A 21,324-nucleotide genomic window follows, 5' to 3' on the forward strand; every position below is an offset into this window, starting at 1 on the left:
CACCCTTCGCTGGCAGTCCATCTCTGGTATGCCAGTGTCCATCAAGGGTCTCCAGGGGTCCCCGGTGCCCCTGCAGCCCGGTGCCCCCTGCCCCGGTGTCGGCTCCTCGACCTCATGTCTTGAGCACGCCCGCTGTCATTTTGTGCTGCTACTCAAGTAGCTCCTTCTCCATTTAGTGGAACGTCCCGTTTTCCCAGCCTGCGAGCCAAGGACATCCCGCTTTGCCCCACCTCCAGTCCCTACAGAGCTAGTGTTTCTCTGTTAGGTTTCTGTTCCGTTAGGCCTGGTCTTGCTGCCTTATGCCAAGGGCTTTCTAAAAGATTTTTGTTCCTCCTATCAACGGGAAGCAAGAGAGAGGGCAACAGGCAAAAACGATGGCAGAGCGAGAGACCGCGGGGAACACAGGGGCTTGGAGGAAGAAAGAGAGGAATGAGGAGCCCCGCGGAGAGACGGAGGACAGGAAAAAAGAAAATAAAAAGAGAGAAAAAAAACGGGGCGGGGGGCAGCACAAAGGCTCAGAACGTGAACGAGGACGGGAACAGTGCCGTACGGAATGAAGAAAGCCGGCAACGCCGAGCACGACAAAGGCACAGAGAGAGAGACGGCAAAGGGAGGGAGGAAGGAAAGAGACAGAGCAGCACATACAGACACAGAGAGGAAACTAATGGCAGGGAAAAGAACGGGCCAGAGAAAGCGTGGGGAAAAAGGAGACGGAGGGGCAGGGAGGCACCAGGACACACAAGCCGGGGACGAGGCCCCGAGGGCCAGGGACTCACAGCGGCTCTCGCTTTCGGTGGCTGCCAGGAGGCTTCTAACAGCTCAGACGCTCCCGTCTCCTCCTCTCCTCCCTTCCTCTCCGGTAACTCGGGGCGCTCGGCCGTCCTCAGCCTAGGAGAACACGGTGGGGTGTCAGGGCTCCTACGAGACGAGGCTTCGGGGACATGGAGCCTCGCTGGCTCGCTCGCCAGGCAGCCGTCCCGCTCCAGGATACGCGCACGGACCCTGCCGCGCACGTTGGCCCCCGGCCCGCCGCACGCCGCGCAGAGGGAGCCTTCGCCACCCGGAGAGAGGGGCTCGCTCTCTCGCCTGCCGCAGGAAGCGGACGTCGGGCCCACAGCCCCGCATTGCTTCAGGATCCTTCCAGATCTACAGATTTTGACATATTTACAATTACACAGGTTTAGACGGAGATATCTATTTGCACTTATTAAAAAAATACGTACACGGGTATGAGTGAATACATAGAGATGATATTTAATATCCGTTTAGATTATGTAACGCACAGTCATTACAGGTAGCTCTACCCACTCACACTTTTCTCTATTTTAAATTGCTTTCTATATAATTTTTTTCTCATTTTCGAGTCCTTCATTTTTTAATTTACGTATAGACAAGATATTGGTATTTTTAAAACCATCAACAGGAATTTTTTACATTCTAAAAATCCTTTATATAATAGAGTAGAAAAGGGGGTTGATATAAAAGCATTTGATATACACGTGAATGCCATCCTGCAATATATAAATACCAAGGACAGATTTCTCTGTTTGCAATTGCCACACTCGTGTTTACAGGTCGAACACGTGTTCTCCTCCCCCGGGAATTTTCAGGCACGTTTGGACTGTGACCCCCTCTTTTCAGGGGGACTCCCTTTTGACCCCCGCGTCCCCCACCCGCATCGCCGGCCCCTGCTCACGCTGGGGCGCCACAAGCGACACCGTCACGCGACACGAGGGAAACGGCCCCGACAGGCAGCTCATTGTGTCATTTACTCTCATTGTGTCATTTACACGTGCACGTACCACAACCCCCAAAAAGCGGGGGGGGGCTCCCCTAGGAAAACAAAGCGGGGGCAGCGCCCCAAACAGCCGCAGCCCCCGGCCCACAGGCCGGCAGCCGCCCCCCGGCACGGCAATGCTCCTGGCCAACCTGAGAAGGGAGCTGCTGTGAGTGCCACCCAATAGCCATACCCCTCTTTTCTAGGCAGCTTGGAGAACCCTATTTGCCAGTGTTGTCCTGGGACGTTTCCCTCGTCCAATTGTTCTTATTTATACCCTGTATACAGTATTAAGATGATGGTTTTCTAGACACATTTCACATTGCTGGGTCACTCCTTCGCAAACAGTTTATAAATTCACTCTTACCTTTTCACCTAATCTTAATAGAGCGCATCAGCTCCTTGCGCTGCGAGGTACCACTGCTCTCCCGTCACCAGTGACAGCTTCTTTGGACCCTAATTCTAATTCGGCTATAAATCTCCTATTAATTTCTTATCCTCTTTGTTGCGGTTTCCTGATGTTGGCTGGAGGAGACAGCCACCTGGGATCAGAGGTGTGGCTTTTGTATCGGTCTCTGTCCTTTCGGTGGCTGGTTTCACACTGGCATCTGCTAACTTATTTCCAGTTTCCTGATCAGTGTTTCCCTTCTGAGGCCCTTTGCAACGCACGATGGTAACTTTTCCAGCAACAGCACAGCTTCCAACAACTGGAGTATCATGTTTAATCTGTTTCAAAAGCATGCAATTGAAGAAGTGAACGTATGCTTGCCTGTTTGAGTGAGCGTTCCTTAATCAGCTTCTCTACGTATGTCGCCGGATATCTTTGCTGCAGGTTTCGCTGCATCGTTCATCCATTCGAGCAGAAGCTGACCGTTTCAACTGCAGTCATCATCATAGCCGTCACTTGGATTCTGGCCATCGCAATCACGTGTCCTTCTGCCGTCATGCTGCACGTACAAGAAGAGAAACATTTCAGGGTGATCCTCGGCTACGGCAACGAAACCCGCCCCGTATACTGGTGCCGAGAGGACTGGCCTGACCCAGGAATGAGAAAGATCTACACAACAGTTCTCTTTGCGAACATCTATCTGGCTCCCCTGTCGCTCACTGTTATCATGTACGCCAGGATAAGCATTGCTCTCTTCAACACTGCGATGCCCACGGTGGGAAAGCACAGCCAGGAGCGATGGCACAGCACGTCAAAGAAGAAACAAAGAGTAATCAAAATGCTCATTATTGTGGGTTTGCTTTTCACCCTCTCCTGGCTTCCCTTGTGGACTCTGATGATGCTTTCTGACTATGTCAACCTTTCAGATGTCCAGTTGCAGTTCTTTCACATTTATATCTATCCCTTTGCTCACCGGCTGGCCTTTTTCAATAGCAGCGTCAACCCCATCATCTCCGGTTTCTTTAACGAAAACTCTCACCGGGGCTTTCAGGCCGCCTTTCAACTTCAGCTCTGCTCCCGGGAGGTGGCTCACAGGGACACCTGTTCTCAGCAAGGCCACAGCAATGTCATTTTGTCAGCTGGCAACCCCCAGACACCCCAGGATCAAGCTTCTCAAAACGCTAAGGAAAAAGGGAAGACAGTTAGGAAAGGAAATTGGGTGAGTAACCAGCAAGATTTGACAATGGAGGCTCTAGAAGAGACCTGCAATGACGGGATTAAGTGAAACATGCTATGCACCACCAAAACGATGTAAGCCTAGCAGAGTTGGTTTGTTGTGTTGTGAAACTCACGCTCTGTCAGCCCCTTGACAGTGTTTCTTTTTTGAAGGAGATACGCAGCTTGCCCAGTATCTGAATGTGTGATGTGAGCAGAAAGCCAAATTCATCCTCCTGTGTTAGCAGCTTGAAGAAGGTGCAACCGCCCTGCAGTCAGTGATGACCCACTCTGCTCCCGAACTGGGCTGGAGCAGAGACGTGGCTAAAACGGGCGAGCGTAGGGAGGAGACTCAGCCCAGCAGGTACCACACGGAACGTGAAACTCCGGGCAGCGCACCTTCGTTTCAAGGGAGGAACACGCACACAGAGCACAAAGGACGTTACTCTACCTGAGACACACACTGTCCTTAGCAGCTGCACAGCAACGTTGTCTCTGTGATTTGGAGTTCTGGTGGCAAATGATGGAGCTCCGTACGTCGCACCTTTCAAACCTGCACACAGAAAGACGCTTCACCCCACAGGTGACACCAGAAACTAGGAAGCCTCCAAAAAGAATTTACAACCCCACATCCAAACCAGTTACACTCACCCCCACAACCAATCCTGCTCTACACACATCTCCCTCTCCTTCAGACACCCTTCAACAGCCAGATCCACAGTCATCTCCCAATGGGTCATTCACTGCACTAAACGCAGCAGGGCGGGGCAGAGGGGGGGGAACTAAAGGAAATTTAAAAAAAACCCTCCCTGACTGTGTTTTTTTCAGTGGCATTTCTTGGCGTTATTTTTGTCGGGCGTTGGAGGTAAAGGTTTAGCTTCCATTACCTGCTGGGCAGTCGTCACTGCATGCCCAGGTTCACGTACCCCTTGCTTTATGCAAAGCTGCTTCCATCAGCGACCCAGGAGTCTTCAGCATCCTCCAGCGGCTGGTCCTTTCAATCCGCTCCGCCGGAGCGAACAGCTTCTGCTGTTTCCAAGCAATCGTGGGTCACCGACTGCAAAACGGATCCACTGAGGAAAGAAGTCGGATCGACAATGGTAGTGGTAGAAATATTTACATCTTTAAACGTTCTAAGGAGCCACCGAGGGAGGGATGTCGTTTTTACACAAACGGGGACGGACACTGACACACAGATACCTGGCTGCGAGCCCTGCGGGGCGAACAGCGCCTCTGCCCCCGGCCGTGCGCTGCAGTACCCGAGTTTCGCCACAGGGCGGCAGCACTGAGGCGCGCTGCGGCACGGCATTGGGGCGCCCGGGTGCAGCACCGCGCTTTGCCCACAGGACGGCAGCACTGAGACCGCCGCGGCAGCCCGGGCCGAGCGGTTGTGCCGCGTTTCGCGGGAATCCCGCAGAAAAAAACACAAAAAACAAACACAACAAAACAAAAACGCACACAGAGAGCCGCGGCACGAAAGCCACGCGTACAGGACACAGAACCCGCTGGGCCTCACCCCGAGCTCCCACCGAAGCGGCGCCCCACTCGCCACACCACCAAGCCTGCAACCGCACCTTAGCTCTGGTTTTATGCATTCCCCCCCACAGCGGAAAAAACCCTCCTATCTTGCATTGCTCTTTGGCATTGCAATTGCACAGGTGTGAACTCATCAAAGTAAAGCAGCCATCTCACAGACACACACTCAGAACTCGACTAGGCTGGGGTTTTTCTTTGTGTTACACAAACGGACTCTCACTCCTCTAAGGAAACAAATTCATTCTTAAGCATAGCCTCTCCCTGGGGGAAAAAAATGCCCACTCCGAGCTCCCAAACACTAGGGAGCTGTGGGGAAACCAGTGAAAGCCAAAACCAACAGCAGCAACGTCAAGTGGAATTTGGCTTAAATTCTGATCATGCACTTAAAAGCCTCTCTCTGTCCTACCAATGGCTGGTCATTCTTTGGAAGGACAAACTTTCTTACCTGAACATCCTAAATTGAAGACTCCACGGAACAGAACGGAGATTGAGCCACAGGACAACGGTGCCATTGATTTACACTAATGGGGAAAAAAACACCCTAGAAGTCAACCCCAAATTTACTTATTACTTCCCATCACATTTCATCCCTTACATTTCAACTGGCAGCAAGGTGTTCAAAAATTAACTATGCCCATGCCACTTACCACTTAGATTAAACTCTACATATAAATCTTAAAGGCTATTTCCAGCGTGCCCATAAATTCATGTGAACAAAGACAAGGGCAACGCTCGACCCTAAGGAGGGAAAGAGGCGGCTGTTCCTCTATGGCAGATCAAACTTCCTTCTTTTACCTGCAACACGTGGAACTGCCGCGGGACCCGTTCGCCAACGGGGTGTGCGTTCTTAACTAAAACTGGTCGCCAGCTTCTCCGCAGAGGCACTGAATTTGCCTCTTCTGTTTTTTTTTTTTTTTTTTTTTTTTCCTCCACGTGGGGAAAAAAAAAAAAAAAAACACACAAAAAACACACACAAAAAAAAGACAAAGGAATGATCTCTTCCAGGCCGTTTCTCTAAACCGTCAAGTCATTAGAAAATTGCACATGTCTTCTCCAAGCAGAATGAGCCTGTGATTCCATACAAAAGGAGGGCAAGGAGCAGGTCAGCTTGTCAGAGACAGATAGGGACAGGGAGCAAGACAAGGTGACACAGAGAGAGGGAGAGAGAGGCAAAAGGGACGGAGAGGCAGGGCAAGGGGAAGGAGAGGCCAAAATGAGCGCTCCTCAGCCTCCCCTCCCTCGCCTCGACCCCCGTTTCCCCCTTAACTCCCGGTGCCCGCCCCGAGACACCACGGACGCGCTTGCCAGGGAGGCAGCTGTTCAAACGGGATTGAGTCGGTGCGCTCTGATTGGCTGCTTTCCACCCCAGCGCGCCGTCCTCCTATTGGATGCTCCTTCCCGCGCTCCGCGCCCAGGTGCCCGCCTCAGGGTCGGACCTGACTGAGGACTGCGCAATTTGGGCATGCGCAATACTGAGGCCTCAACGCCCGCCCCTCTGGCAATCTGATTCGCTGCCTGCGCACATCAATTGCCATTCTCCCCGCCTATCAGCGCTCCGCCCCTCCAGCCCTCCCGAGCGATCTGATTGGCCCGCTCTGCATCCTCACTCGCCTTCTCGCCACCCTGCCGGGACCCCCACGCCCTTTGCCCGCGCGGCTTCCAACAGCCGCCTTTAAAAGGAAACAACAAACCGCGCTCCTTTGCTTTACACTGAGGAAAGAAGCCGGATCGACAATGTTAGTGGTAGCAATATTTACATCTTTAAACGTTCTAAGGAGCCACCGAGGGAGGGATGTCGTTTTTACACAAATGGGGACGGGCACTGACACACAGATACCTGGCCGCGAGCCCTGCGGGGCGAACAGCGCCTCTGCCCCCGGCCGTGCGCTGCAGTACCCGAGTTTCGCCACAGGGCGGCAGCACTGAGGCGCGCTGCGGCACGGCATTGGGGCGCCCGGGTGCAGCACCGCGCTTTGCGCACAGCCTTTCCTTCCTTGTCCAATTTATACAATGGCCTCTGCTCACAAGATTTCATCAAGGTTGCTCTATTCACATTATCACCAGGTGGTTCCTCAATCTCTTTCCTGTGAGCTAAAATACACCCTAACGGGCTCTTTTTCAGAATACCGCTACTACGCCGTCCTCCCATTACGCGTCACACGGAACGACACGGCTCATCTTGTAACAAATACGAGCAAATAACTATTAACACCTACAGCAGTACTCCACAGATAATACTCAAACCTACCACGACACACCGCCCTCACAAGTTGTACTCCAAGTTTATCCCACCGTCTCCAAAACAAAACAATTCCGGTACCCAGCTCAAATCTCTCTAACACTCAGCACCGCAATTAGGACACTCTGCAACACAGATGGCTCCACAACGCTCACACTCCTCGCAAGTTAAAGCCACAGCAGCTGCTGCTGTAGTTTTCGGTGTTCAAGTGCATAGTCAGAACCAAGGCACATCCAAGAATTAAACCGAACTACGGTACTCTTCACAGCTACATACAGAGCCAGCTTTGCACCACAACGGAGCACGGGAACAACCAACACCAAAAGCTGGCCGCACAAACAACTCCACAGCAACTACTGTATACCTCTAAGGTGCTCGCAACCCCGTCCACGCTATCCTGCCGAAATTCCGTACCACGACTTACGGACAGTTCGCGAGCACGTGACCGGTCCCAAATTTCAGAGAAGAAAGACTTCTCACCAGAGGTCCTCGTCCGTCCCCGCGGCGATCCGACCGAGACGAGGAGTCTCTCCAGAGACATCCCCGGGGTGCGCCAAGAGAGTCCTCGGCTCCACGGGCCCTGCGGCCGGACAGAGCGGGTCCTCCGGCTGGCTCACCGCCTGAAACGGGGAAAGAAACGGGACGGCAGAGTCAGCAGCACTGCTGAGCCACGTTCTTTATTTCATTTGACGATGTTAGTTATAATTGTTTAGTTTCTCGCTGACAATACATCTGTTAATTATTAGTCAAATATAAACTAAGCTCTCAGCTTCTAAACAACGTGTTACTTAATCTTCCATCTCCCTCTTGTCGTGCAGAAGGATCTAAAAGGTGAAAAATATCCCCTCATCGTGCAGGCGGTCAGAAAGCATTTACCTCATGTCAACTGGTTAATGACGGGTACACCTTCTATAACTTCATCGCAGTATACGTTAACTTGGCAGCTTCTCTTCAAAAGCGAGAAGAGAAAAAAGGGACAGGGCTCTGAAAAAACAAGGCAGAGATCAAAGCAGCGGCGGGGACAGAGGAAAAGAGGCCGGAAGAGCACCAGGAACAGGGCACAGAAAGAAACAAATCGGCGCGGCGGCAGCGGCGCGGAGACGGAGGAAAAAAACCCGGCACGGTCAACGGGACAGAGAGGAACGCGACCACGGGCAGGGAGCGGGACACGGGGACACGGCGAGGAACCACGGGACGCGGAGAGATACCAAAAAGTCGGCAAAAAAGACTCTCTAACGCTGTTCTGAAAGTGTTAAACGGCGGGCAATTTCAATACAGCGCACCGCACGCTCAGAGGATGGCCCCTGTATTTGAGCGTACGTGTGATTCACGCTTCTTGGTATTCTTTACATACACCTATTGCATATTCATTTGCTTCTACCGCTTAGTTAGTGCATTAAACAGAAGTTCTTTCCATAACCCCACCCTTCGCTGGCAGTCCATCTCTGGTATGCCAGTGTCCATCAAGGGTCTCCAGGGGTCCCCGGTGCCCCTGCAGCCCGGTGCCCCCTGCCCCGGTGTCGGCTCCTCGACCTCATGTCTTGAGCACGCCCGCTGTCATTTTGTGCTGCTACTCAAGTAGCTCCTTCTCCATTTAGTGGAACGTCCCGTTTTCCCAGCCTGCGAGCCAAGGACATCCCGCTTTGCCCCACCTCCAGTCCCTACAGAGCTAGTGTTTCTCTGTTAGGTTTCTGTTCCGTTAGGCCTGGTCTTGCTGCCTTATGCCAAGGGCTTTCTAAAAGATTTTTGTTCCTCCTATCAACGGGAAGCAAGAGAGAGGGCAACAGGCAAAAACGATGGCAGAGCGAGAGACCGCGGGGAACACAGGGGCTTGGAGGAAGAAAGAGAGGAATGAGGAGCCCCGCGGAGAGACGGAGGACAGGAAAAAAGAAAATAAAAAGAGAGAAAAAAAACGGGGCGGGGGGCAGCACAAAGGCTCAGAACGTGAACGAGGACGGGAACAGTGCCGTACGGAATGAAGAAAGCCGGCAACGCCGAGCACGACAAAGGCACAGAGAGAGAGACGGCGAAGGGAGGGAGGAAGGAAGGAGACAGAGCAGCACATACAGACACAGAGAGGAAACTAATGGCAGGGAAAAGAACGGGCCAGAGAAAGCGTGGGGAAAAAGGAGACGGAGGGGCAGGGAGGCACCAGGACACACAAGCCGGGGACGAGGCCCCGAGGGCCAGGGACTCACAGCGGCTCTCGCTTTCGGTGGCTGCCAGGAGGCTTCTAACAGCTCAGACGCTCCCGTCTCCTTCTCTCCTCCCTTCCTCTCCGGTAACTCGGGGCGCTCGGCCGTCCTCAGCCTAGGAGAACACGGTGGGGTGTCAGGGCTCCTACGAGACGAGGCTTCGGGGACATGGAGCCTCGCTGGCTCGCTCGCCAGGCAGCCGTCCCGCTCCAGGATACGCGCACGGACCCTGCCGCGCACGTTGGCCCCCGGCCCGCCGCACGCCGCGCAGAGGGAGCCTTCGCCACCCGGAGAGAGGGGCTCGCTCTCTCGCCTGCCGCAGGAAGCGGACGTCGGGCCCACAGCCCCGCATTGCTTCAGGATCCTTCCAGATCTACAGATTTTGACATATTTACAATTACACAGGTTTAGACGGAGATATCTATTTGCACTTATTAAAAAAATACGTACACGGGTATGAGTGAATACATAGAGATGATATTTAATATCCGTTTAGATTATGTAACGCACAGTCATTACAGGTAGCTTTACCTACTCACACTTTTCTCTATTTTAAATTGCTTTCTATATAATTTTTTCTCATTTTCGAGTCCTTCATTTTTTAATTTACGTATAGACAAGATATTGGTATTTTTAAAACCATCAACAGGAATTTTTTACATTCGAAAAATCCTTTATATAATAGAGTAGAAAAGGGCGTTGATATAAAAGCATTTGATATACACGTGAATGCCATCCTGCAATATATAAATACCAAGGACAGATTTCTCTGTTTGCAATTGCCACACTCGTGTTTACAGGTCGAACACGTGTTCTCCTCCCCCGGGAATTTTCAGGCACGTTTGGACTGTGACCCCCTCTTTTCAGGGGGACTCCCTTTTGACCCCCGCGTCCCCCACCCGCATCGCCGGCCCCTGCTCACGCTGGGGCGCCACAAGCGACACCGTCACGCGACACGAGGGAAACGGCCCCGACAGGCAGCTCATTGTGTCATTTACTCTCATTGTGTCATTTACACGTGCACGTACCACAACCCCCAAAAAGCGGGGGGGGGCTCCCCTAGGAAAACAAAGCGGGGGCAGCGCCCCAAACAGCCGCAGCCCCCGGCCCACAGGCCGGCAGCCGCCCCCCGGCACGGGAATGCTCCTGGCCAACCTGAGAAGGGAGCTGCTGTGAGTGCCACCCAATAGCCATACCCCTCTTTTCTAGGCAGCTTGGAGAACCCTATTTGCCAGTGTTGTCCTGGGACGTTTCCCTCGTCCAATTGTTCTTATTTATACCCTGTATACAGTATTAAGATGATGGTTTTCTAGACACATTTCACATTGCTGGGTCACTCCTTCGCAAACAGTTTATAAATTCACTCTTACCTTTTCACCTAATCTTAATAGAGCGCATCAGCTCCTTGCGCTGCGAGGTACCACTGCTCTCCCGTCACCAGTGACAGCTTCTTTGGACCCTAATTCTAATTCGGCTATAAATCTCCTATTAATTTCTTATCCTCTTTGTTGCGGTTTCCTGATGTTGGCTGGAGGAGACAGCCACCTGGGATCAGAGGTGTGGCTTTTGTATCGGTCTCTGTCCTTTCGGTGGCTGGTTTCACACTGGCATCTGCTAACTTATTTCCAGTTTCCTGATCAGTGTTTCCCTTCTGAGGCCCTTTGCAACGCACGATGGTAACTTTTCCAGCAACAGCACAGCTTCCAACAACTGGAGTATCATGTTTAATCTGTTTCAAAAGCATGCAATTGAAGAAGTGAACGTATGCTTGCCTGTTTGAGTGAGCGTTCCTTAATCAGCTTCTCTACGTATGTCGCCGGATATCTTTGCTGCAGGTTTCGCTGCATCGTTCATCCGTTCGAGCAGAAGCTGACCGTTTCAACTGCAGTCATCATCATAGCCGTCACTTGGATTCTGGTCATCGCAATCACGCGTCCTTCTGCCGTCATGCTGCACGTACAAGAAGAGAAACATTTCAGGGTGATCCTCGGCTACGGCAACGAAACCCGCCCCGTATACTGGTGCCGAGAGGACTGGCCTGACCCAGGAATGAGAAAGATCTACACAACAGTTCTCTTTGCGAACATCTATCTGGCTCCCCTGTCGCTCACTGTTATCATGTACGCCAGGATAAGCATTGCTCTCTTCAACACTGCGATGCCCACGGTGGGAAAGCACAGCCAGGAGCGATGGCACAGCACGTCAAAGAAGAAACAAAGAGTAATCAAAATGCTCATTATTGTGGGTTTGCTTTTCACCCTCTCCTGGCTTCCCTTGTGGACTCTGATGATGCTTTCTGACTATGTCAACCTTTCAGATGTCCAGTTGCAGTTCTTTCACATTTATATCTATCCCTTTGCTCACCGGCTGGCCTTTTTCAATAGCAGCGTCAACCCCATCATCTCCGGTTTCTTTAACGAAAACTCTCACCGGGGCTTTCAGGCCGCCTTTCAACTTCAGCTCTGCTCCCGGGAGGTGGCTCACAGGGACACCTGTTCTCAGCAAGGCCACAGCAATGTCATTTTGTCAGCTGGCAACCCCCAGACACCCCAGGATCAAGCTTCTCAAAACGCTAAGGAAAAAGGGAAGACAGTTAGGAAAGGAAATTGGGTGAGTAACCAGCAAGATTTGACAATGGAGGCTCTAGAAGAGACCTGCAATGACGGGATTAAGTGAAACATGCTATGCACCACCAAAACGATGTAAGCCTAGCAGAGTTGGTTTGTTGTGTTGTGAAACTCACGCTCTGTCAGCCCCTTGACAGTGTTTCTTTTTTGAAGGAGATACGCAGCTTGCCCAGTATCTGAATGTGTGATGTGAGCAGAAAGCCAAATTCATCCTCCTGTGTTAGCAGCTTGAAGAAGGTGCAACCGCCCTGCAGTCAGTGATGACCCACTCTGCTCCCGAACTGGGCTGGAGCAGAGACGTGGCTAAAACGGGCGAGCGTAGGGAGGAGACTCAGCCCAGCAGGTACCACACGGAACGTGAAACTCCGGGCAGCGCACCTTCGTTTCAAGGGAGGAACACGCACACAGAGCACAAAGGACGTTACTCTACCTGAGACACACACTGTCCTTAGCAGCTGCACAGCAACGTTGTCTCTGTGATTTGGAGTTCTGGTGGCAAATGATGGAGCTCCGTACGTCGCACCTTTCAAACCTGCACACAGAAAGACGCTTCACCCCACAGGTGACACCAGAAACTAGGAAGCCTCCAAAAAGAATTTACAACCCCACATCCAAACCAGTTACACTCACCCCCACAACCAATCCTGCTCTACACACATCTCCCTCTCCTTCAGACACCCTTCAACAGCCAGATCCACAGTCATCTCCCAATGGGTCATTCACTGCACTAAACGCAGCAGGGCGGGGCAGAGGGGGGGGAACTAAAGGAAATTTAAAAAAAACCCTCCCTGACTGTGTTTTTTTCAGTGGCATTTCTTGGCGTTATTTTTGTCGGGCGTTGGAGGTAAAGGTTTAGCTTCCATTACCTGCTGGGCAGTCGTCACTGCATGCCCAGGTTCACGTACCCCTTGCTTTATGCAAAGCTGCTTCCATCAGCGACCCAGGAGTCTTCAGCATCCTCCAGCGGCTGGTCCTTTCAATCCGCTCCGCCGGAGCGAACAGCTTCTGCTGTTTCCAAGCAATCGTGGGTCACCGACTGCAAAACGGATCCACTGAGGAAAGAAGTCGGATCGACAATGGTAGTGGTAGAAATATTTACATCTTTAAACGTTCTAAGGAGCCACCGAGGGAGGGATGTCGTTTTTACACAAACGGGGACGGACACTGACACACAGATACCTGGCTGCGAGCCCTGCGGGGCGAACAGCGCCTCTGCCCCCGGCCGTGCGCTGCAGTACCCGAGTTTCGCCACAGGGCGGCAGCACTGAGGCGCGCTGCGGCACGGCATTGGGGCGCCCGGGTGCAGCACCGCGCTTTGCCCACAGGACGGCAGCACTGAGACCGCCGCGGCAGCCCGGGCCGAGCGGTTGTGCCGCGTTTCGCGGGAATCCCGCAGAAAAAAACACAAAAAACAAACACAACAAAACAAAAACGCACACAGAGAGCCGCGGCACGAAAGCCACGCGTACAGGACACAGAACCCGCTGGGCCTCACCCCGAGCTCCCACCGAAGCGGCGCCCCACTCGCCACACCACCAAGCCTGCAACCGCACCTTAGCTCTGGTTTTATGCATCCCCCCCCACAGCGGAAAAAACCCTCCTATCTTGCATTGCTCTTTGGCATTGCAATTGCACAGGTGTGAACTCATCAAAGTAAAGCAGCCATCTCACAGACACACACTCAGAACTCGACTAGGCTGGGGTTTTTCTTTGTGTTACACAAACGGACTCTCACTCCTCTAAGGAAACAAATTCATTCTTAAGCATAGCCTCTCCCTGGGGGAAAAAAATGCCCACTCCGAGCTCCCAAACACTAGGGAGCTGTGGGGAAACCAGTGAAAGCCAAAACCAACAGCAGCAACGTCAAGTGGAATTTGGCTTAAATTCTGATCATGCACTTAAAAGCCTCTCTCTGTCCTACCAATGGCTGGTCATTCTTTGGAAGGACAAACTTTCTTACCTGAACATCCTAAATTGAAGACTCCACGGAACAGAACGGAGATTGAGCCACAGGACAACGGTGCCATTGATTTACACTAATGGGGAAAAAAACACCCTAGAAGTCAACCCCAAATTTACTTATTACTTCCCATCACATTTCATCCCTTACATTTCAACTGGCAGCAAGGTGTTCAAAAATTAACTATGCCCATGCCACTTACCACTTAGATTAAACTCTACATATAAATCTTAAAGGCTATTTCCAGCGTGCCCATAAATTCATGTGAACAAAGACAAGGGCAACGCTCGACCCTAAGGAGGGAAAGAGGCGGCTGTTCCTCTATGGCAGATCAAACTTCCTTCTTTTACCTGCAACACGTGGAACTGCCGCGGGACCCGTTCGCCAACGGGGTGTGCGTTCTTAACTAAAACTGGTCGCCAGCTTCTCCGCAGAGGCACTGAATTTGCCTCTTCTGTTTTTTTTTTTTTTTTTTTTTTTTCCTCCACGTGGGGAAAAAAAAAAAAAAAAACACACAAAAAACACACACAAAAAAAAGACAAAGGAATGATCTCTTCCAGGCCGTTTCTCTAAACCGTCAAGTCATTAGAAAATTGCACATGTCTTCTCCAAGCAGAATGAGCCTGTGATTCCATACAAAAGGAGGGCAAGGAGCAGGTCAGCTTGTCAGAGACAGATAGGGACAGGGAGCAAGACAAGGTGACACAGAGAGAGGGAGAGAGAGGCAAAAGGGACGGAGAGGCAGGGCAAGGGGAAGGAGAGGCCAAAATGAGCGCTCCTCAGCCTCCCCTCCCTCGCCTCGACCCCCGTTTCCCCCTTAACTCCCGGTGCCCGCCCCGAGACACCACGGACGCGCTTGCCAGGGAGGCAGCTGTTCAAACGGGATTGAGTCGGTGCGCTCTGATTGGCTGCTTTTCACCCCAGCGCGCCGTCCTCCTATTGGATGCTCCTTCCTGCGCTCCGCGCCCAGGTGCCCGCCTCAGGGTCGGACCTGACTGAGGACTGCGCAATTTGGGCATGCGCAATACTGAGGCCTCAACGCCCGCCCCTCTGGCAATCTGATTGGCTGCCTGCGCACATCAATTGCCATTCTCCCCGCCTATCAGCGCTCCGCCCCTCCAGCCCTCCCGAGCGATCTGATTGGCCCGCTCTGCATCCTCACTCGCCTTCTCGCCACCCTGCCGGGACCCCCACGCCCTTTGCCCGCGCGGCTTCCAACAGCCGCCTTTAAAAGGAAACAACAAACCGCGCTCCTTTGCTTTACACTGAGGAAAGAAGCCGGATCGACAATGTTAGTGGTAGCAATATTTACATCTTTAAACGTTCTAAGGAGCCACCGAGGGAGGGATGTCGTTTTTACACAAATGGGGACGGGCACTGACACACAGATACCTGGCCGCGAGCCCTGCGGGGCGAACAGCGCCTCTGCCCCCGGCCGTGCGCTGCAGTACCCGAGTTTCGCCACAGGGCGGCAGCACTGAGGCGCGCTGCGGCACGGCATTGGGGCGCCCGGGTGCAGCACCGCGCTTTGCGCACAGCCTTTCCTTCCTTGTCCAATTTATACAATGGCCTCTGCTCACAAGATTTCATCAAGGTTGCTCTATTCACATTATCACCAGGTGGTTCCTCAATCTCTTTCCTGTGAGCTAAAATACACCCTAACAGGCTCTTTTTCAGAATACCGCTACTACGCCGTCCTCCCATTACGCGTCACACGGAACGACACGGCTCATCTTGTAACAAATACGAGCAAATAACTATTAACACCTACAGCAGTACTCCACAGATAATACTCAAACCTACCCACGACACACCGCCCTCACAAGTTGTACTCCAAGTTTATCCCACCGTCTCCAAAACAAAACAATTCCGGTACCCAGCTCAAATCTCTCTAACACTCAGCACCGCAATTAGGACACTCTGCAACACAGATGGCTCCACAACGCTCACACTCCTCGCAAGTTAAAGCCACAGCAGCTGCTGCTGTAGTTTTCGGTGTTCAAGTGCATAGTCAGAACCAAGGCACATCCAAGAATTAAACCGAACTACGGTACTCTTCACAGCTACATACAGAGCCAGCTTTGCACCACAACGGAGCACGGGAACAACCAACACCAAAAGCTGGCCGCACAAACAACTCCACAGCAACTACTGTATACCTCTAAGGTGCTCGCAACCCCGTCCACGCTATCCTGCCGAAATTCCGTACCACGACTTACGGACAGTTCGCGAGCACGTGACCGGTCCCAAATTTCAGAGAAGAAAGACTTCTCACCAGAGGTCCTCGTCCGTCCCCGCGGCGATCCGACCGAGACGAGGAGTCTCTCCAGAGACATCCCCAGGGTGCGCCAAGAGAGTCCTCGGCTCCACGGGCCCTGCGGCCGGACAGAGCGGGTCCTCCGGCTGGCTCACCGCCTGAAACGGGGAAAGAAACGGGACGGCAGAGTCAGCAGCACTGCTGAGCCACGTTCTTTATTTCATTTGACGATGTTAGTTATAATTGTTTAGTTTCTCGCTGACAATACATCTGTTAATTATTAGTCAAATATAAACTAAGCTCTCAGCTTCTAAACAACGTGTTACTTAATCTTCCATCTCCCTCTTGTCGTGCAGAAGGATCTAAAAGGTGAAAAATATCCCCTCATCGTGCAGGCGGTCAGAAAGCATTTACCTCATGTCAACTGGTTAATGACGGGTACACCTTCTATAACTTCATCGCAGTATACGTTAACTTGGCAGCTTCTCTTCAAAAGCGAGAAGAGAAAAAAGGGACAGGGCTCTGAAAAAACAAGGCAGAGATCAAAGCAGCGGCGGGGACAGAGGAAAAGAGGCCGGAAGAGCACCAGGAACAGGGCACAGAAAGAAACAAATCGGCGCGGCGGCAGCGGCGCGGAGACGGAGGAAAAAAACCCGGCACGGTCAACGGGACAGAGAGGAACGCGACCACGGGCAGGGAGCGGGACACGGGGACACGGCGAGGAACCACGGGACGCGGAGAGATACCAAAAAGTCGGCAAAAAAGACTCTCTAACGCTGTTTTGAAAGCGTTAAACGGCGGGCAATTTCAATACAGCGCACCGCACGCTCAGAGGATGGCCCCTGTATTTGAGCGTACGTGTGATTCACGCTTCTTGGTATTCTTTACATACACCTATTGCATATTCATTTGCTTCTACCGCTTAGTTAGTGCATTAAACAGAAGTTCTTTCCATAACCCCACCCTTCGCTGGCAGTCCATCTCTGGTATGCCAGTGTCCATCAAGGGTCTCCAGGGGTCCCCGGTGCCCCTGCAGCCCGGTGCCCCCTGCCCCGGTGTCGGCTCCTCGACCTCATGTCTTGAGCACGCCCGCTGTCATTTTGTGCTGCTACTCAAGTAGCTCCTTCTCCATTTAGTGGAACGTCCCGTTTTCCCAGCCTGCGAGCCAAGGACATCCCGCTTTGCCCCACCTCCAGTCCCTACAGAGCTAGTGTTTCTCTGTTAGGTTTCTGTTCCGTTAGGCCTGGTCTTGCTGCCTTATGCCAAGGGCTTTCTAAAAGATTTTTGTTCCTCCTATCAACGGGAAGCAAGAGAGAGGGCAACAGGCAAAAACGATGGCAGAGCGAGAGACCGCGGGGAACACAGGGGCTTGGAGGAAGAAAGAGAGGAATGAGGAGCCCCGCGGAGAGACGGAGGACAGGAAAAAAGAAAATAAAAAGAGAGAAAAAAAACGGGGCGGGGGGCAGCACAAAGGCTCAGAACGTGAACGAGGACGGGAACAGTGCCGTACGGAATGAAGAAAGCCGGCAACGCCGAGCACGACAAAGGCACAGAGAGAGAGACGGCGAAGGGAGGGAGGAAGGAAGGAGACAGAGCAGCACATACAGACACAGAGAGGAAACTAATGGCAGGGAAAAGAACGGGCCAGAGAAAGCGTGGGGAAAAAGGAGACGGAGGGGCAGGGAGGCACCAGGACACACAAGCCGGGGACGAGGCCCCGAGGGCCAGGGACTCACAGCGGCTCTCGCTTTCGGTGGCTGCCAGGAGGCTTCTAACAGCTCAGACGCTCCCGTCTCCTTCTCTCCTCCCTTCCTCTCCGGTAACTCGGGGCGCTCGGCCGTCCTCAGCCTAGGAGAACACGGTGGGGTGTCAGGGCTCCTACGAGACGAGGCTTCGGGGACATGGAGCCTCGCTGGCTCGCTCGCCAGGCAGCCGTCCCGCTCCAGGATACGCGCACGGACCCTGCCGCGCACGTTGGCCCCCGGCCCGCCGCACGCCGCGCAGAGGGAGCCTTCGCCACCCGGAGAGAGGGGCTCGCTCTCTCGCCTGCCGCAGGAAGCGGACGTCGGGCCCACAGCCCCGCATTGCTTCAGGATCCTTCCAGATCTACAGATTTTGACATATTTACAATTACATAGGTTTAGACGGAGATATCTATTTGCACTTATTAAAAAAATACGTACACGGGTATGAGTGAATACACAGAGATGATATTTAATATCCGTTTAGATTATGTAACGCACAGTCATTACAGGTAGCTCTACCTACTCACACTTTTCTCTATTTTAAATTGCTTTCTATATAATTTTTTCTCATTTTCGAGTCCTTCATTTTTTAATTTACGTATAGACAAGATATTGGTATTTTTAAAACCATCAACAGGAATTTTTTACATTCGAAAAATCCTTTATATAATAGAGTAGAAAAGGGCGTTGATATAAAAGCATTTGATATACACGTGAATGCCATCCTGCAATATATAAATACCAAGGACAGATTTCTCTGTTTGCAATTGCCACACTCGTGTTTACAGGTCGAACACGTGTTCTCCTCCCCCGGGAATTTTCAGGCACGTTTGGACTGTGACCCCCTCTTTTCAGGGGGACTCCCTTTTGACCCCCGCGTCCCCCACCCGCATCGCCGGCCCCTGCTCACGCTGGGGCGCCACAAGCGACACCGTCACGCGACACGAGGGAAACGGCCCCGACAGGCAGCTCATTGTGTCATTTACTCTCATTGTGTCATTTACACGTGCACGTACCACAACCCCCAAAAAGCGGGGGGGGGCTCCCCTAGGAAAACAAAGCGGGGGCAGCGCCCCAAACAGCCGCAGCCCCCGGCCCACAGGCCGGCAGCCGCCCCCCGGCACGGGAATGCTCCTGGCCAACCTGAGAAGGGAGCTGCTGTGAGTGCCACCCAATAGCCATACCCCTCTTTTCTAGGCAGCTTGGAGAACCCTATTTGCCAGTGTTGTCCTGGGACGTTTCCCTCGTCCAATTGTTCTTATTTATACCCTGTATACAGTATTAAGATGATGGTTTTCTAGACACATTTCACATTGCTGGGTCACTCCTTCGCAAACAGTTTATAAATTCACTCTTACCTTTTCACCTAATCTTAATAGAGCGCATCAGCTCCTTGCGCTGCGAGGTACCACTGCTCTCCCGTCACCAGTGACAGCTTCTTTGGACCCTAATTCTAATTCGGCTATAAATCTCCTATTAATTTCTTATCCTCTTTGTTGCGGTTTCCTGATGTTGGCTGGAGGAGACAGCCACCTGGGATCAGAGGTGTGGCTTTTGTATCGGTCTCTGTCCTTTCGGTGGCTGGTTTCACACTGGCATCTGCTAACTTATTTCCAGTTTCCTGATCAGTGTTTCCCTTCTGAGGCCCTTTGCAACGCACGATGGTAACTTTTCCAGCAACAGCACAGCTTCCAACAACTGGAGTATCATGTTTAATCTGTTTCAAAAGCATGCAATTGAAGAAGTGAACGTATGCTTGCCTGTTTGAGTGAGCGTTCCTTAATCAGCTTCTCTACGTATGTCGCCGGATATCTTTGCTGCAGGTTTCGCTGCATCGTTCATCCGTTCGAGCAGAAGCTGACCGTTTCAACTGCAGTCATCATCATAGCCGTCACTTGGATTCTGGCCATCGCAATCACGTGTCCTTCTGCCGTCATGCTGCACGTACAAGAAGAGAAACATTTCAGGGTGATCCTCGGCTACGGCAACGAAACCCGCCCCGTATACTGGTGCCGAGAGGACTGGCCTGACCCAGGAATGAGAAAGATCTACACAACAGTTCTCTTTGCGAACATCTATCTGGCTCCCCTGTCGCTCACTGTTATCATGTACGCCAGGATAAGCATTGCTCTCTTCAACACTGCGATGCCCACGGTGGGAAAGCACAGCCAGGAGCGATGGCACAGCACGTCAAAGAAGAAACAAAGAGTAATCAAAATGCTCATTATTGTGGGTTTGCTTTTCACCCTCTCCTGGCTTCCCTTGTGGACTCTGATGATGCTTTCTGACTATGTCAACCTTTCAGATGTCCAGTTGCAGTTCTTTCACATTTATATCTATCCCTTTGCTCACCGGCTGGCCTTTTTCAATAGCAGCGTCAACCCCATCATCTCCGGTTTCTTTAACGAAAACTCTCACCGGGGCTTTCAGGCCGCCTTTCAACTTCAGCTCTGCTCCCGGGAGGTGGCTCACAGGGACACCTGTTCTCAGCAAGGCCACAGCAATGTCATTTTGTCAGCTGGCAACCCCCAGACACCCCAGGATCAAGCTTCTCAAAACGCTAAGGAAAAAGGGAAGACAGTTAGGAAAGGAAATTGGGTGAGTAACCAGCAAGATTTGACAATGGAGGCTCTAGAAGAGACCTGCAATGACGGGATTAAGTGAAACATGCTATGCACCACCAAAACGATGTAAGCCTAGCAGAGTTGGTTTGTTGTGTTGTGAAACTCACGCTCTGTCAGCCCCTTGACAGTGTTTCTTTTTTGAAGGAGATACGCAGCTTGCCCAGTATCTGAATGTGTGATGTGAGCAGAAAGCCAAATTCATCCTCCTGTGTTAGCAGCTTGAAGAAGGTGCAACCGCCCTGCAGTCAGTGATGACCCACTCTGCTCCCGAACTGGGCTGGAGCAGAGACGTGGCTAAAACGGGCGAGCGTAGGGAGGAGACTCAGCCCAGCAGGTACCACACGGAACGTGAAACTCCGGGCAGCGCACCTTCGTTTCAAGGGAGGAACACGCACACAGAGCACAAAGGACGTTACTCTACCTGAGACACACACTGTCCTTAGCAGCTGCACAGCAACGTTGTCTCTGTGATTTGGAGTTCTGGTGGCAAATGATGGAGCTCCGTACGTCGCACCTTTCAAACCTGCACACAGAAAGACGCTTCACCCCACAGGTGACACCAGAAACTAGGAAGCCTCCAAAAAGAATTTACAACCCCACATCCAAACCAGTTACACTCACCCCCACAACCAATCCTGCTCTACACACATCTCCCTCTCCTTCAGACACCCTTCAACAGCCAGATCCACAGTCATCTCCCAATGGGTCATTCACTGCACTAAACGCAGCAGGGCGGGGCAGAGGGGGGGGAACTAAAGGAA

General features: G+C 52.2%; 2 long non-coding RNA genes across 4 annotated transcripts; both read right to left on the reverse strand.

Annotated features, from left to right (window-relative positions):
* Nucleotides 1-11,281: 11,281 nt before the first annotated feature.
* Nucleotides 11,282-16,278, reverse strand: LOC139827980 (uncharacterized). Of its 3 annotated transcripts, XR_011739128.1 has the most exons (6): nucleotides 16,213-16,278; nucleotides 13,938-14,013; nucleotides 12,883-13,029; nucleotides 12,408-12,509; nucleotides 11,715-11,922; nucleotides 11,282-11,300 (listed from the first exon to the last, which is right to left on the reverse strand). It is a non-coding gene; the product is annotated as an uncharacterized lncRNA (long non-coding RNA). The 3 variants fall into 3 exon arrangements; XR_011739126.1 differs by lacking the exon at nucleotides 11,282-11,300 and having other exon boundaries at nucleotides 11,308-11,922; XR_011739127.1 differs by lacking the exon at nucleotides 11,282-11,300 and having other exon boundaries at nucleotides 11,308-11,922; nucleotides 12,094-12,509.
* Nucleotides 16,279-16,287: 9 nt separating this feature from the next.
* On the reverse strand, nucleotides 16,288-18,205 carry LOC139827981 (uncharacterized). The gene is made up of 3 exons (XR_011739129.1): nucleotides 17,931-18,205; nucleotides 16,609-16,716; nucleotides 16,288-16,352 (listed from the first exon to the last, which is right to left on the reverse strand). It is a non-coding gene; the product is annotated as an uncharacterized lncRNA (long non-coding RNA).
* Between the last annotated feature and the right edge of the window lie 3,119 nt (nucleotides 18,206-21,324).

The sequence above is a fragment of the Patagioenas fasciata genome, chromosome 5 (assembly GCF_037038585.1).
Source record: "Patagioenas fasciata isolate bPatFas1 chromosome 5, bPatFas1.hap1, whole genome shotgun sequence".
Classification (NCBI taxonomy): Eukaryota; Metazoa; Chordata; class Aves; order Columbiformes; family Columbidae; genus Patagioenas; species Patagioenas fasciata.